Below are 13859 nucleotides of genomic sequence, written 5' to 3' on the forward strand. Positions count from 1 at the left end.
ACCTTGTGTGGGAATTTTGTGGTGTTTGCTAGCTGCTGGGCCTTCTTTTCCTGGAGATAAACACACATTTTGTTATTAAGAAAGAACCTTCAAGCTGCTGTTCTGATTTATATTCCCTTCTACACTGGTGCATGCATTTATTGTTTGTTAAGGGCTGACAGCCCTGGAAACCTAAGCTCTCTATTTATCCACAGAGTGAAATTCCTCTCACTGTAGAGGGGATGCCAAAGGCACTAATTGTCAATGATGCTGTTGCACACACACAAAAATCCTTTCTCTATTTTCCAGCCAGAATAATTTTACTGTGTGAAGGAGAACTCCTGAAATGGAAGCTGATTTGGAGAATATGCCTGACAAAGACAGTGGGGCTTCAGCTTGGGAACCTAGAGAAGCCCGAGAGAAGGTGAGGAAAAGCATGGTGTGCTGTCAGATAGATTAGTTCACATGGCTCATTGTTTGCATCCTTACACAGTCAAAAGTGATGTTAGCCTATTGCTATTATTCCAGGGACACAAAGAAAGAGGGGGAGGGAGATTTTGTAAGAGTAGAAGATGCTTTTCTCACCTTGCATGTTGATTTTAAATGTGGTCTTGACATACAAGCATCACAACTTGCAAGAACGAGAATTCAGAGAAGCGACCGACTGCCAGCCTCTAAAGGATAAATAATGCTGAAAGGCTTTTTTATTTACTCCTTTCCTTCTGCAAAAAGAAGGTGGTGCTAGGGAGAAAAATGAAATTTAACAAAAAGCTGAATTTTTATCTCTTCTGTTGCATTCCTTTAACAAAGTATGCTGCATCTTCCAGCCTTAGAAATCTCTGAAATCCCAGAGAGCAGGAAGCTCCCATTTAATCTGAGGAAAGATAGCTTTGGCCCAGTGTTTGTTTTGCAAGGCATCTACTTTAGGAACATACAAGCAAATTTATTTTAATTATATCAATTTATGTTCATTAAAAAGTCTTCTCCGTAACTAACCCTGATATTGAATTGTTGTATCTCTTCCTAATTTGCTCACACAATGTTTATTCACTTTAATTGACAGTAAGGGTGAATTTATAGGACTATAATTCACACTTCTGGTGAAAGGGAAAAACAAGGTGGAACTATATTATTTGCTGCAAAAATGAAGTGGGGAGATTCATCAGAGCAAAGCGTATATTCAATTTTAATAGTTTTCCCTCATCAGGGTCTCTTAATAGGGTTTCTTTTGCAATTACTTTAGGGCATTTGAAACTGCTTATTGTGAGAAGTTGCCAAACAACACTGAAATAAATCCAAATATTAGAGGAGTTTTTAAGAGTGTAACCTATTCATTTCTTTCTTTTTTTGATACTGCTTTCTCTGGAATAAAAAATACCGAATTTCCACAAGACCTCCATTTGCTGGAGAACCTCTCTGGGTCACAAGTAAGGAAGGTGCCTCCAGCTAAGCTGTTGATAATTCTTGCTTAGCTTTTCTAGGCATGGGTCTGTGGAAAAAATCTTCAGATAACTTGATATCAAAGGGCAAAACTCCACCACCCTTCCTGTCTGTGGAGTGTTTGGTGTGTGAAGGTGACACATCCCAGCGATGAGGGGAGGCTGGTTTTGCCAGACCCCACATCACAGAGTTCCTCTGAGAAGCCCCATAAGGCTGAAATCAAAGTGGGTCTGATCTTTCCAAGGGGAGAGCAACCAACTGCAGCCATGTCCTGGCAGTTCGTGGGCTTCTGAGCAGAAGGGATTTCTGTGGGAAGTGAATTCCAGTAAGGAGTAAAGTGGGATCTGACCACACAACCTGTGCCCGTGGGGAAGCAGTCTGTGTTTAAGGTCTGGGGTTTTAAAAAACTCCTGTGTTGCCAGCTGGGTGTAGTACCTTTGAAATGACAAGATTTTTTTTCTCGTGCTATAGTAAATAAAGGTAATATGATGCTAAGAATTAATAAGTGGAGTTTATTTGTCCAGGCAATCACCCAGCAGTATAAAAATCAAAGGCACTGATGAACTATGGCATCACTGTGTGAAGATTTTACAATATCATGATTACTATCAGATCTCAATAACCCCCAGTAATGTGTAAGTAGCATCAACAATTGCTATCACACAATTTCATTGGGCTTTCAGATAAGTATCTCGAAGTAGAACCAGGTTTCAGAGGTATAAAGAATGCAATTACCATTTTAATATCTCTGCAGAGGGAACAGGAAGATTAATTTTTGTAGGTCTATTTTTGTGATTTTTTTTTTTTTTCACTGGTTGGTAGAGATATGTATAAAGCTGGCAACAATACCCTAGAAATAAATTAAGTGCTGCTGATAGCTAATTAAAGCAGCACAACTAGATAGCAGAATTACTGGAAAAATCAAAATCTCTCGTGCCTTAAAATCATGCTGTACTTGTGATTGGGTTTTCAAGAAGAAAGAGGAGAAAGTTTGATATTGTTGGCTCTTGTTTCTTAATGAATTCTAAATCAATATTTTCAAAGCAGGGCTATGTCTCAGAAGTCCAGACAAAAGAAAAAACCAAAAAATCTTTCCTCCCCTTTAGGCTGTACTTGTTGGTGTAACACTTGTGAAGGTGTTTATGGTTACCTGTCAGTTCCTGTATTGTAATGTGTGGATACAGTGTATTTCATGGCTTAATTTTGGGCTCATTCACTGCTTCCTGACAAAACTTTTAGAGTTGGTCCAACAGCAAATGCCCTGAGTTTCTAAACAGTGTGGATCCGTGACGACTTTATTGAGCTCCAGTTTAAGAAAAGAGGTGTAAGCTGGTAAATCTACCAGGGAGCTGGATGACTGCTGGGGAGAAGCAGTAATGTTTTGGCACAGAATCAGCAGATTTGCTGTAAGCCACTGGTGACCTTCTGTTTTCCTTCACAACTCGATCTGAGCTGAGCAGTAGTAGCTGAGCTACGTCTGGGGGGGCACAGGGGGGATGATGTATGGTCCCCAGCCTGCACAGGGGTGTGCAGCATCGTGTACAAATCAAGATGGACTTGATAACTCTGATTAGGATGATACCCCTGCAGCGAGCTGCTGGTGCTGAGATGCTGCGTGGGGCGGTGAGGTGGCGAAACAACAAATGGGATCGGCAGGAGGAGCACACACAAACCCCGTACAGGGCACGTTCCGCCTTTATCCCCTGCCTCTGAAGCATTAGAGATATTGAGCTTATATTTTAGACTGGAGATAAGGTATGGAAAATCCATGATTTTTAGATCTTGCTACAAATTACTCCATTCACCAGGCAGAAGGTTTTAAAGCAGGTTCAGTCTCGAGGCATCACATGGATCTCTGCAAGCGAGAGCAGAGTCGCAGCACGCCGTGCCTCTGACAGCTCCCTGCAACAGCAACGGGCAGGTGGCAAATTGTAATGGCTCATTAATGTACCTGGCCACATTTCTATAAGTGCAAGGAACATTGGTGTCTTCTGCAGCATGTTTCTGTGGGGTTTAGTGCCAGAGGTGTTGAGGTTGCTATGAGTATTGTGTAGAATTTTCTGGTTTGGGTGATGTGGGGTGGGAGGGAAGAAGTGTGAAAAATACATATACTTGGGGAACTCTAGAATGTATAGCTGTGTTGGCCTATACTGGGCTTGTCCAGGGATGATATGAAGGGCATCAACTTCTTGCCACAGTAACCTTAAAACTATAAAATCACACAGCTGGATGAAGTACTTTAATACATTGGCACACAAAAACCTCTTGATTTAAACCAGCCTTGCTCAACTGACTGCCTTCAAGGAGTCAGATTTATGGTCACTCCATTGACATCTGTTTTAAAGTATAATTTAATGAAATAAAATTAGTTTTTAGCTAGTGAAAGAAAGTAAGAAAGTTTTTCCCTCTGTTTTCCTGTTAGTGAAGAGGATAGCACCAGCTTCCTCTTTCCTAGGGATTCTGACCTATGACTAGAAATGGTATTTCTTGGCTCCCTTTCCCTGCTGCTGCTTTTCCCGTAAGCATCAATATTAGATGCTCAAGAAGAAAACCATTTCAACAACACAAGGTTTTCTAGAATAGGGAAAAGGTGTGGGTTTTTTTCTCCCAAGTACTGCTGATGACGCTTCAGAAACATAATTTATTTGAAATGCGCGTATCTGAGCTTTGCAGTTTATTCCAGAGCAGGTGCGCCCAGGGGTTAGGAGACACTGTGAGAGAGCCACAGAGTCCAGAATTACAACACACATCATTTCTGGGCAGCACCTGAGTGCTCACCCACCCACACCCCCATCACCACGGGGATTGTCCCAGCTCCTCTGGTGTCACATCTGTTGGGAGCCTGGGCCCTGCCCTGGCTGTGCCAGTGAGCAGCGTGTTTGCAGTCAAACCACCGGGATAACTGTGTGGGATGTGTTCTCCATGAAACGTCCTGACTCTGCAGAGACAACTCTGCCTGTCGGTTGTCATCTTGCCTTGACACTTTGAAGTGTTTTAGCTCTGCAGTCTCACAGTGAATTCTCCTCTCTGCTGGCGCTGTTGACGAGCTGCTTTCTGCACAACTCTGCACCTCCACGAATCTTTTTGGGAGTTGGATTTTAGTGATCAGTAACAACTCCCTGCTGGATTGACAGCCACTGGATCCTTGCAGAGCCCACATTTACCTGTGCACTGGGGTTAGGAGCTGCCCCAACCCTACAAGGCAAGGAGGGGCTGGCCAGAACCACGGACTTTGGTGTGACTTTGGGTAAGTCCCTGGCCAGCCTTCCCTGTCACCTGGAAAACAGAAATAATTCCCTCCTCCAGCCCTACAGAGGGTTGCTGATAAATGTCTCTTCCTTTTGCAGAGCACTTGGATTTCACTTAGTCTTATTAACACAATTAGCTAAAGTGCCTAGTCAGAAGCTGATGGGTATCCCTTGCTCTAGTAGAATTATGTGGCTTGTGGGTGCTGAGCGCTCTGTAGCCCACTCCAGTCATTTGCACAGAATAAAAAGAGCTGATTTTAACTGCTTAAACCACAGCTAGAGAAACAGATACTGGGTATACTCAGAAAGTCTTCACTGTTTTAAAAAATGGCACAGGGAAAACCACAAATGCAAGAGAAATATATTTGTACTTCCTATTTAATTTCAACAGACCTTTGAATCCCAATATCCATCACTGGTTATGGAGTTTTTAATCGTGACATGGATCAGCATTGTCACTGGGGATTTCCAACTGACACATTGGAGATACAAATGAAAAATTCTCTTGCCAACTGTGTTTTACTTTTTATCTTCATATGAGGTTGTGCTTTAAAGAGAACTTTGACTTTCTACAGTACCAGAAAATTTTTTAATTAAAAGCAAAAACAAAAGAAAGGGAGAGGGGGAAAAACGCTTAGAAAACTCTTTCACAACGAAAAATGACTTTTTCTGTGACTGTTTCTGTGGGCCTCTTTCATGTCCATGTTGTCTGGATGTCTCAGCCGAGTGTGAGGCTGGCAAGGAGGATGGGAGAGCAGTTGATGTTTCTGCCCCACCTTGCACAGAGCTGTGCTGGAACCACGTGTGAGTGAGGCTGGCCAGGTCCATCTCTGGGCTAATCAGAAGGGAGAAATGCCACACATCTGAGATGAATCAGCAGGGAAGAGCAAATTTTGACAGTTATGCCAAAGTAATTTGAATTAGACAAAGCTTTGATGACTACAAAGTGGGACTTGGTCTCCTGATAGGAGCAGATTTTCCTGTTATACCCTCATTTAATTTTTTTTTTTTTACTCTGGGCAGAAATAAGGAAAAAATGGCTTTTTGACAGACTCATATGCTTGATTCTGAATTCCCAAGGAATGCAGAGAAGTAGCCAGGCAAAATCCTGAAGAAGAAGTAGCACCAAACTGGGACTTTTATTCTTTGATTACTTCTTTATTACTTAGGTAATAAAGAAGTCTGTTTGTGTGGAGAAGGTTAATTTTTGAAAAGTAATTCCGAGTCCTTACTCATGTTGTAATCTGTAATAAACATGACTTATAAAATGAGGGGCAAATCTTCAAATGATGCAAGGGATTTGTTGCACTGAATGTGTGGAGGTTCTGCCTCAGGTAGATGTAAGTGCAGTAATAATCTGTAAGGAAGGTCAACACTGAGGAGGCAAAGTACATTTTTAATTTACACACCTATGTGCTTGTGGCAGGTGTTAAAACTGGCATCATTGGTTTCAGAAGGGAAAACACAGGGGAAGATGTCTGGCGCGATCAGTTTTAAGGCATGCACTTGAAAATGATACAATGTGAAGTGCAGAGTTTTAATGCTGAGAATTTTATACTTCAGCAAGAATGCTCCAACCCTGCTGATGAGCTGACATTTGCGATCAGTTATTTCCCAAAGGTACTGGCAGTTTTATAATTAGGCCCTCAGTTAGCAATGCCTTTCTGCTCCTGCCTCACCCCACACAGATCTGCAGTGGGGAGGTTTTCAGGTGTGGGTGTGATGTTTGACTTGCGCTGACCAGAAGTAACCCGAGGAGAGGAAGAACTGGGATCAGTGTGAGCCTGTTTGTTTAGCACTGAGGATTTTTGAATCATGCTTCCACCTCAGTGAGTTCCTCAGGGTCATGAAGCGTTCACTAGATGAGTGGGAAGATGTATGTTTGCAATAAGTCTTTTGTCACCCTGGGATAAAGCAGGGCCCTGTTTCCTGGGGACGGAACAGGAATGGCCTCCCTGATTCCCACTGTGCCAAGAGCGCTCAGGGGAGCAGCCAGAGCTGCTGGCCAAGAAATGTTCTCATCACCTAACATTTTCATTACTTCAGATATTTTCCTGAAATCAAATGACTTGTATGGAGTGAAAGCTTCCATTCCAGTGTCACAAAACAGAACTGTGCTGTGAGATCCAAAGTGCAGATCTGTTGGCACTGTGTTGCTCCTCTCCAACACAGAGTGTAAGTAATGACCATATAACCTGGAGGTGACCTCATCAAGGTGGCTTTTCCCTCTGCTCATCCTTAAAAATGCTGTTTCCTGCCAGAGTCCCATTCTCAATATCTTCTTCAATGAAAATATGAAGTGAAGTTTTCTCACAGATATTTCTTACTCTGCTTTAATAAGAATTTCACCTCAGTGGGATATGGGAGACCTGGGCTTTACTGTCACCATCAGAGATCAGTTCTTATATACAGGATCAGAAAGTGCCACCTTGGTAAAGCTTACGATAAGCAGAAAGAAGAAGAAAAAAAAAAGGGAATAGTGAATTATTTCCAATGTTTTCATACCATAGTAAGTTTTCAGAAATACTCAAACAAAATATGTGTTTTGGTTTTTTTTCTCAAATGGCTTGTCAAGTTACGGCAAATTGTGACCATGCAGAGATAAATTATTGGAACGTTTTGTCTGCATTTGCATGCACAGATACACACACACGTTTGTAAATGGGTGTATAAGTGTATGTGTGCACAGGCAAGCAGATAAACAATGTACATGCATGTGTTTGTGTGGCTGTATGCATGCACACATAAGTGTGTTCATGCCTACACCCAAGAAAGTAATTTTCCATAGCCTTTCTGTTGTTTAACAATACTGAAATGCTGGCATTCAACAATCTAAATCCTCAAACATGTTGGAGAAACGTAGATTTTAATGGTGTTAAATGAACCATTTAGCACAGAGGGCCTCTCACCTTCAGTGGCACACTCTCAAAATGAAACCCAATGCTCAGATACAATAATAAAAAGAAGAAAAACAATATTACCTGTTTAAAGAGAATATAAAAATCCAATTAAGTTCTGAATTTTAATTTGCTTGCAAGCATGGGTTTGTTGCTCTGTGAAAAGAATGAAAACGTAAATGACATTTCTGTGCGTTATCTACGTAATCCAGAGGCTAAAATATCCTGTCGAGCTTATTTTGTCTAGTGAGGATAAAACTAAACAGTTTTAACTGAATTTCCTGTAAATGGGCAACTAATCAAAAATGAACATCTTTATATTCTGATCTTTCATTAATTTGTGTATAAACGCTGCTGTGAAGAGATTAGCTTCTGCAAAAGCGATTGAATTGTGCCTGGCAGCTGACAGCAGTGATGGGCTGTGGCACTTGGAGTGCTGTGGGTGGGAGAAGCTGGAGCCACCACTCCCTGCTGAGCTCTGAATTCAGCCAAAGACTCAGGGGCAGCTCTGAGCCCTGGAGCCCGCGTGGCACCAGCCACAGCCACACAGAACATTGTGCCCAAGCGTCACCACCCTCTCCCGACCCCTCTTGGTGCTGGGGGCCGTGGATCACTCGTGGCCTTTTGCTAAGTGGTGTCTGACAGGGCATTTTGGGTGGCAGGATGAAAAGGTGGTGACCTGAGGGTGCAGGAGACACTCAGTGTGGCAGGACACTGCTGGAGTGAATCTGTTCCAGCCGTGCCTGGGGCAATAATCTCAGGGCAGTGAACTCTGCTTCCCATTGCAACTGAATATTCCTGCCTTTCCTTCTTCCTTTAGATTTGCTTTGTTTGGACTAAACAACATGAAAGAAGAATCTGTGCCTGGACTGTAAGTATCTAAATCAGCAATTAAATTTGTGTCTACATAAGGCTGTCACTCACTAGCCTTGCCCAGCAAAGAGAATGTCCTAGGGGGGAAAAATTAACGAAATATACCTTAATGCCACTATGCCTCTGCAGGCTGGGGTCATCCAGCCATGCCACACCCTGTATCCATGCTCTTGCTCTCCAAGGAGCATTGCCTCCTCTGGAATAAATCAGCACAGCTTCAGACACTGAGAACGCAGAGAAGAGAGATAGTTTGAGTTCTTCATGTTGATATCTAATGTATTATTAGGGAGGGGTATTTGACAAATTGCTAATTGAGTAGCACAGAACAAAGCTGTGCAAGTGGTACCTGCAGAGGAGTAGGTGCTGCATCCAGGCTGGTGTAAGTCAGGTTATTCTAAGGCAGTAACTCTTTGGGTGATTTATAAAGATAATTTAAAACAGGCAAAAGGTGAAATGTCCAAACCCACGTTATTTGAACAGACTTTTGTGCCTAATGGTGGAATTAAAGATTCAAACAAAGGAGTCTGTTGGGTGCTGATAAAGACTGAAAATTCTTGGTGTCTGAATTTTTAAATACCAGCCTCTGCAATGGTGGGTGCCCAGTCTGAAGGGTATCCAGCCCTCCAGTGCTGGGAAATCTGCTCCTTCTGAAATAGTCAGAGAGGCTGTTTATAGGATATCAGGTCCAGAATAAATTATTAAATTGCTCTTGTGAGTTAAAATTGTACAAAAAAACAGGGCTGTAAAGCAGCCAGATCCAACAGGTGATAGGAAGCAGCTTTGTCTGTTTTTTCTCTTTTTTACAAGTTGTATGTGCTGCTCCTGGCCTTTAACCTCACTACAGATTCTGACACCTTTGAACTGTTCATTATATTGCAGCTCTGTGGCAGAGATGGGAACCATCACCTGAACCCAGATCCTTTTGTCCTTCACAAAGTTATGCACCCATTCTGCATTTCTCCCAAGTTCAGAAAGGTGGCAACTTTTATGGCTCTTTGTGTCCTGTAACATGATTAAAGGACAGCCAGGTAAGTTTTAGATGGAAGTATAAACTAATCTTGTCTTTATTTTTCTGTATAGAGGATTTTATTTGTATTATTTATATTGTTTCTACTGTGGTCCTAGAGCATGTCTGTTCCAAGTTGTGTTTGTGAAAATGAGAAGAAGAATTATAAGTGTATGCAGAGACAGAAAACACATTTAACGTGACAAAGCTAACATCGCATGGTTTTAACCTTGTTTCATTTAAAATCTCAAAACCATCTCAGGGCCTCATTCAGTTTCTTACAGGTGATCTATTATGCAAGAAACATCACCTTCAGCATCTTGTATGAAACCACCAGGTGTTGTTCAGCCCTTCCATGTTAAACTCCCTCATCACTCTTCAAAGGCAGCACGTGAAAATTATTCACACGTGTTTGTAAACATACCATAAACGTGTTTTCATATTCATAAAAATAAAATTACAAAAATCTGAAAAGCTGTGGTGATGCAGACAGAATTTTCCCCAGCACTTGGGTGTTTTTGCTGCTGCACACACTCCCCAGGAGTGATGCATGGCAGCGAACCCCAGCAGGTGCAGTCAGCAAAGCTGCTTTGCAAGCACTTCGCTCGCTGCTGCTCGTGCTCCTGGAATTTAAGAACTTGAGCATGCCCTTGTTTTAAAAGCCAAACATTAAAGTCAATCAGCAAAAGATTAAGCAGTGCCAGTGCATTCTGATACAGCTAAGAAAGAAAAATCATCTCATATGAGTTATTTGTGTTTGAATGTTGAGTCCCAGAGCAGGGTGGTAGCTCTTTGACGTAGCTCTGTGGAGATGGAGCCCATGGTTCTGAACAGCACAGTGGTAGAGCAGGACTGATTACTAAGCTCCATTCCATTCAAACCAACTCAGTTTGCCAAAAAGTCACGCAGTGGGACTTGTCCATGTACCCAGCTACTTTTAAACACTTGCACAGGAACCAGCAGGTCTGGAAGGATTTCAGAAGAGCTGATCTCCGTGTGCTGCCCACACGCTGCTTTCACCACAGACTGCAAGTCCCTCTGCACTGTTGGCGACACAGTTTGTACAAATGGCATCTCACCCTGCTCTGCAGTCCTAGTGGTCCTTTCCAAGAAGGAGCTCTAACAGTTCACTGGAATTGTGTTTGGTCTGCAGGGCCCCTGGAGCTGTTCCGAGCTCAGTTAGTGGCTGGGCTTGGCACAGAAACGCAGAGCACTCTGTGCTGTGTGGACTCAAAACATCACAGTGGCTCTGTCTGGGCTGGGCTGTTACTCCTGCAGGAGGTTTGGGGCATGCCACAGGTGCACAGCATGGCTTTTGGCGTGACTTGAGGTCCTGCAGGAAGGACAGGCCTGCGATGTGTCTGCTGGAGAAAAACCCAGGAGACCGACGGCAGCAAACAGTGCTGGAAACGGACTCCACTGGGAACTTGTGGGTAAGGGGTTCTGAAAGCCACAGGGGAGCTCTGTGGTCAAAACCAGCTCATGGCACTGTGCTGGCTCTGTTCATTTGCTGGTTCTGGCTGGTCCATTCCTTGATGGCTCCTGGACCCACATCTCTGCCCACAGGGACAGAGGTTGCTCTTGTCTCTGTATGTACTTGCAGAGATAAAGACCTGGGGGTGAGACAGACATACTGCCACCTCGGCCCTCCTGTCAGAACAGGTCTGAGCGAGCTACCTGGGGTGTCTCTGTAATGATCTCTGTTTTGTCCTGACCTCAGACCCTCAACCCCTGCAGCTGAAGTGTGAGCTCACTGCTGAGGGAGAAGATGTCAGTGTCCTGCATTTTGATGTCATGCTGGGCAGTAAATGCAGGGCTCTTGACAAACTGTGAGTATTGTCAGCCAGTAAAGCCTGATTCCAATCACAAATTTTCCTGATAATACACAATAAACTCTAGAGCAAATAGATATGAAAATCTATGTTTGATCTTGCAGAACCTCTCAAGTGCTTGAGACAGTTTCAGGCCCAGTGGACGAAGTTAAGCTAAATTAAGCACTGTTGAAATGTAAAGTAGGCAGGGAACAGCTTCCCTTTTGCAGTCCTGGCAGTGCAGCTGCCTGTGCAAGGGGAAATCCTTTTCAATGTCAGAGAAATTGTTGGTTTTGAAATCTCCATCATCTGTGTTATCCCCTTTTAATCTATCCATCCAATCCTTTAGAACTGGAGTTTCAGTGTCACAGTACACCCTCCCAGCCAGTTCAGGTGTCAATTTTCAATATCACTTTCTGAGTTCTGGTAATCTTTTAGCTGCCTTTTTTTTTTTTTAAATGAAGCTGCTTTTTTTTTTTTTTTTTTTAGATTCATGTATACTTCAATGCATTCATATACAGATCACAAATGACCTGTCTCTAATCCTGGTACTGCTTTTGATATGATAACATAGAGGTAGCTGTAATATTGATACAGCTGAAGAAATCGGAGGTTATTGGTGCTCTTCAGATTTGTACCATTTCAGGATTAAATGCTGTGAGCATCTGTTTATATGAAGACAGAGGGTGATTACAGAAAAAGTCTTTTCCACATAAGTACATATGTTTTTATGTCACTCCAATCTATTTTCAGCTTAACTATATCATTTTACTATATAAGCAGAACTTCTGGAGTTTATTTTAAGAGTCTTGTAACTACCTGATCCTAATGTACCTAAAAATGTGTTTGCAACTTTCAGCTTAACGCTGTGTGACTTCAATCCTAGCATTAAGCTCACCTGCTTCAGAGCTCAGCATCTCCCGAGGTGAGTGCAAGCTGACACAGTTTTATCTTTTGTGAAGAACCCTTATTTTTCCTTACCAAATAGAGAGTGAGAGGCAGGCTGCCCACAGAAGCTGTGATCAGAAATGGATGTGTCAGCTGTTATCACCGGACTAGCACAGTTGTAATCATAGCTGCTTCTACGTGCCAGAAGAAATTGGAATGTTTACAGCTTTTCAGTGCAGCAGGAAGGAAACAATCACAAGTGAAATACAAACATACAGCTACGTGTAAAAATGCACAGGAAGAGCACAGGAGTGTGCATAGACCTGTGTGTTCACACTCAGACAAAGAGGATGCCAAAGTGAACAAGCAGAAAATGTGCTTGCGGGTAGAAAACGTGACTGAAGGGGTGGAATGTAAAACCACATGGAAGCAGAGGATAAGGTGAGTCTCTGCAGAGCAGAAGGGATGGCAGCAGCCTTTCTGTTCTAGGGCTGAGCACAAGGATGTGAGGGTGAGTCCACCCCAACACTTCTGGGTCTGGGCTGGGGGAAGCTGCACACACCCTGTGTGCTGTGCACTCTTATTGTCGAGACAGATAAAGCCAGGAGGAAGGTTTTCTGTTGATGGAGAAACACTCCACAGTATTTTCAAAGTCTGACAGGAGCAAGCTACTCAGAAACACTGCTCTGTTCAGTGAAATTGATGCTGCAAGCAGGATGAAAGGCCCTAAATGGAGATAGAAATTTTCTAAGGGGTAATACCAGGTGTGGGGGTGATCTCTGGGGTTTGTGTCTCCCTGCCACTACCTTTGAGCCAGTTCACTTATCCCCTTCTCTCTTTTTATTCCTGAAATTGTGCAACCTCCTGTGCATCCCCACATGGTCTGACCAAGTCCTATCCCCTCATGTGCACAGTAAGTTCCTGCATTTCTTCTGACAATGAGGGTAGTCTGAATTGTTCAGTTTTATTCCTGCTAGAGGTTTTTTTTGTCTATATGCTTCTTGGGAAATCAATGCTCAAAGGAGCAACCTGTCTATCTCTGGCTTACATGCAGTTACAGCACTGGGCTTCCAGCAGAAGGATTGAAAGAACAAAGAAAAAGGTTCATTTAATTTTCCTTGAGGGATAGTTCATTTTTCAAATAGAGACAATTTGAAAAACACAAAGTGCTATGCCAATATCCTTAGTCACTCTCAAAAACAAAATTAAGTCTTTCTTGGTAGGAAAATAAATGTCAATGCTATGTACATTTGCATCCAGCAGCAATTCTGAAACTAATTTCGTTGTAATTGATATGCTGCTATATTGCTTTATTATGAGCATTGAAACTTTAAATATTCCTGTCCAGGCCACACTTGGCCTGACACCAAAGTGGTCATTGGCCATGTATCCTGCAGGCTGTACCCAACAGGCTGACCAGTGCACAACAGTAATCAGAGCTGGCACAGAGCTTAGGCATTGATGTTCACTGGTGGCCGAATAATATTCAGAATATAATGGGCCAAAAATCCTAACTTACCCAGGGCTGCTGAATGAAACCAAGAACTCACCTGGACAATATGAAACCATCCATCAGATTAGAAAAGAAGCTGCCCTTCAAGCAAGAGGCCATTAAGTAGCTGATAAATGGATGTTTCTATGAGTGGGATTTCAGGATGCTAAATTTAAACCAATATCATCTTTTTTAAGTGATGCTGATAAGTATCTTTATTATGTA

At 42.7% G+C, this 13859-nt stretch overlaps 2 long non-coding RNA genes across 3 annotated transcripts in view; one reads left to right on the forward strand and one right to left on the reverse strand.

The window, feature by feature from the left end:
- Window positions 1-257: 257 nt before the first annotated feature.
- Window positions 258-13859, forward strand: part of LOC116452087 — a 30361-nt gene continuing 16759 nt past the window's right edge. Inside the window, exons 1-3 of one of the 2 annotated variants that reach the window (XR_004243399.1) lie at window positions 258-403; window positions 8385-8435; window positions 9317-13055. This is a non-coding gene — a long non-coding RNA (uncharacterized LOC116452087). The remainder of the gene's footprint in view (window positions 404-8384; window positions 8436-9316; window positions 13056-13859) is intronic. The other variant, XR_004243398.1, reaches the window with a different exon arrangement.
- The window catches only part of LOC116452086, a 149107-nt gene continuing 140275 nt past the window's right edge, over window positions 5028-13859 (reverse strand). The window contains exons 11-13 of the long non-coding RNA XR_004243397.1: window positions 8543-8661; window positions 7649-7720; window positions 5028-7105 (exon numbers count right to left, since the gene is read on the reverse strand). This is a non-coding gene — a long non-coding RNA (uncharacterized LOC116452086). The remainder of the gene's footprint in view (window positions 7106-7648; window positions 7721-8542; window positions 8662-13859) is intronic.

Source organism: Corvus moneduloides, chromosome 16 (genome assembly GCF_009650955.1).
Source record: "Corvus moneduloides isolate bCorMon1 chromosome 16, bCorMon1.pri, whole genome shotgun sequence".
Lineage (NCBI taxonomy): Eukaryota > Metazoa > Chordata > Aves > Passeriformes > Corvidae > Corvus > Corvus moneduloides.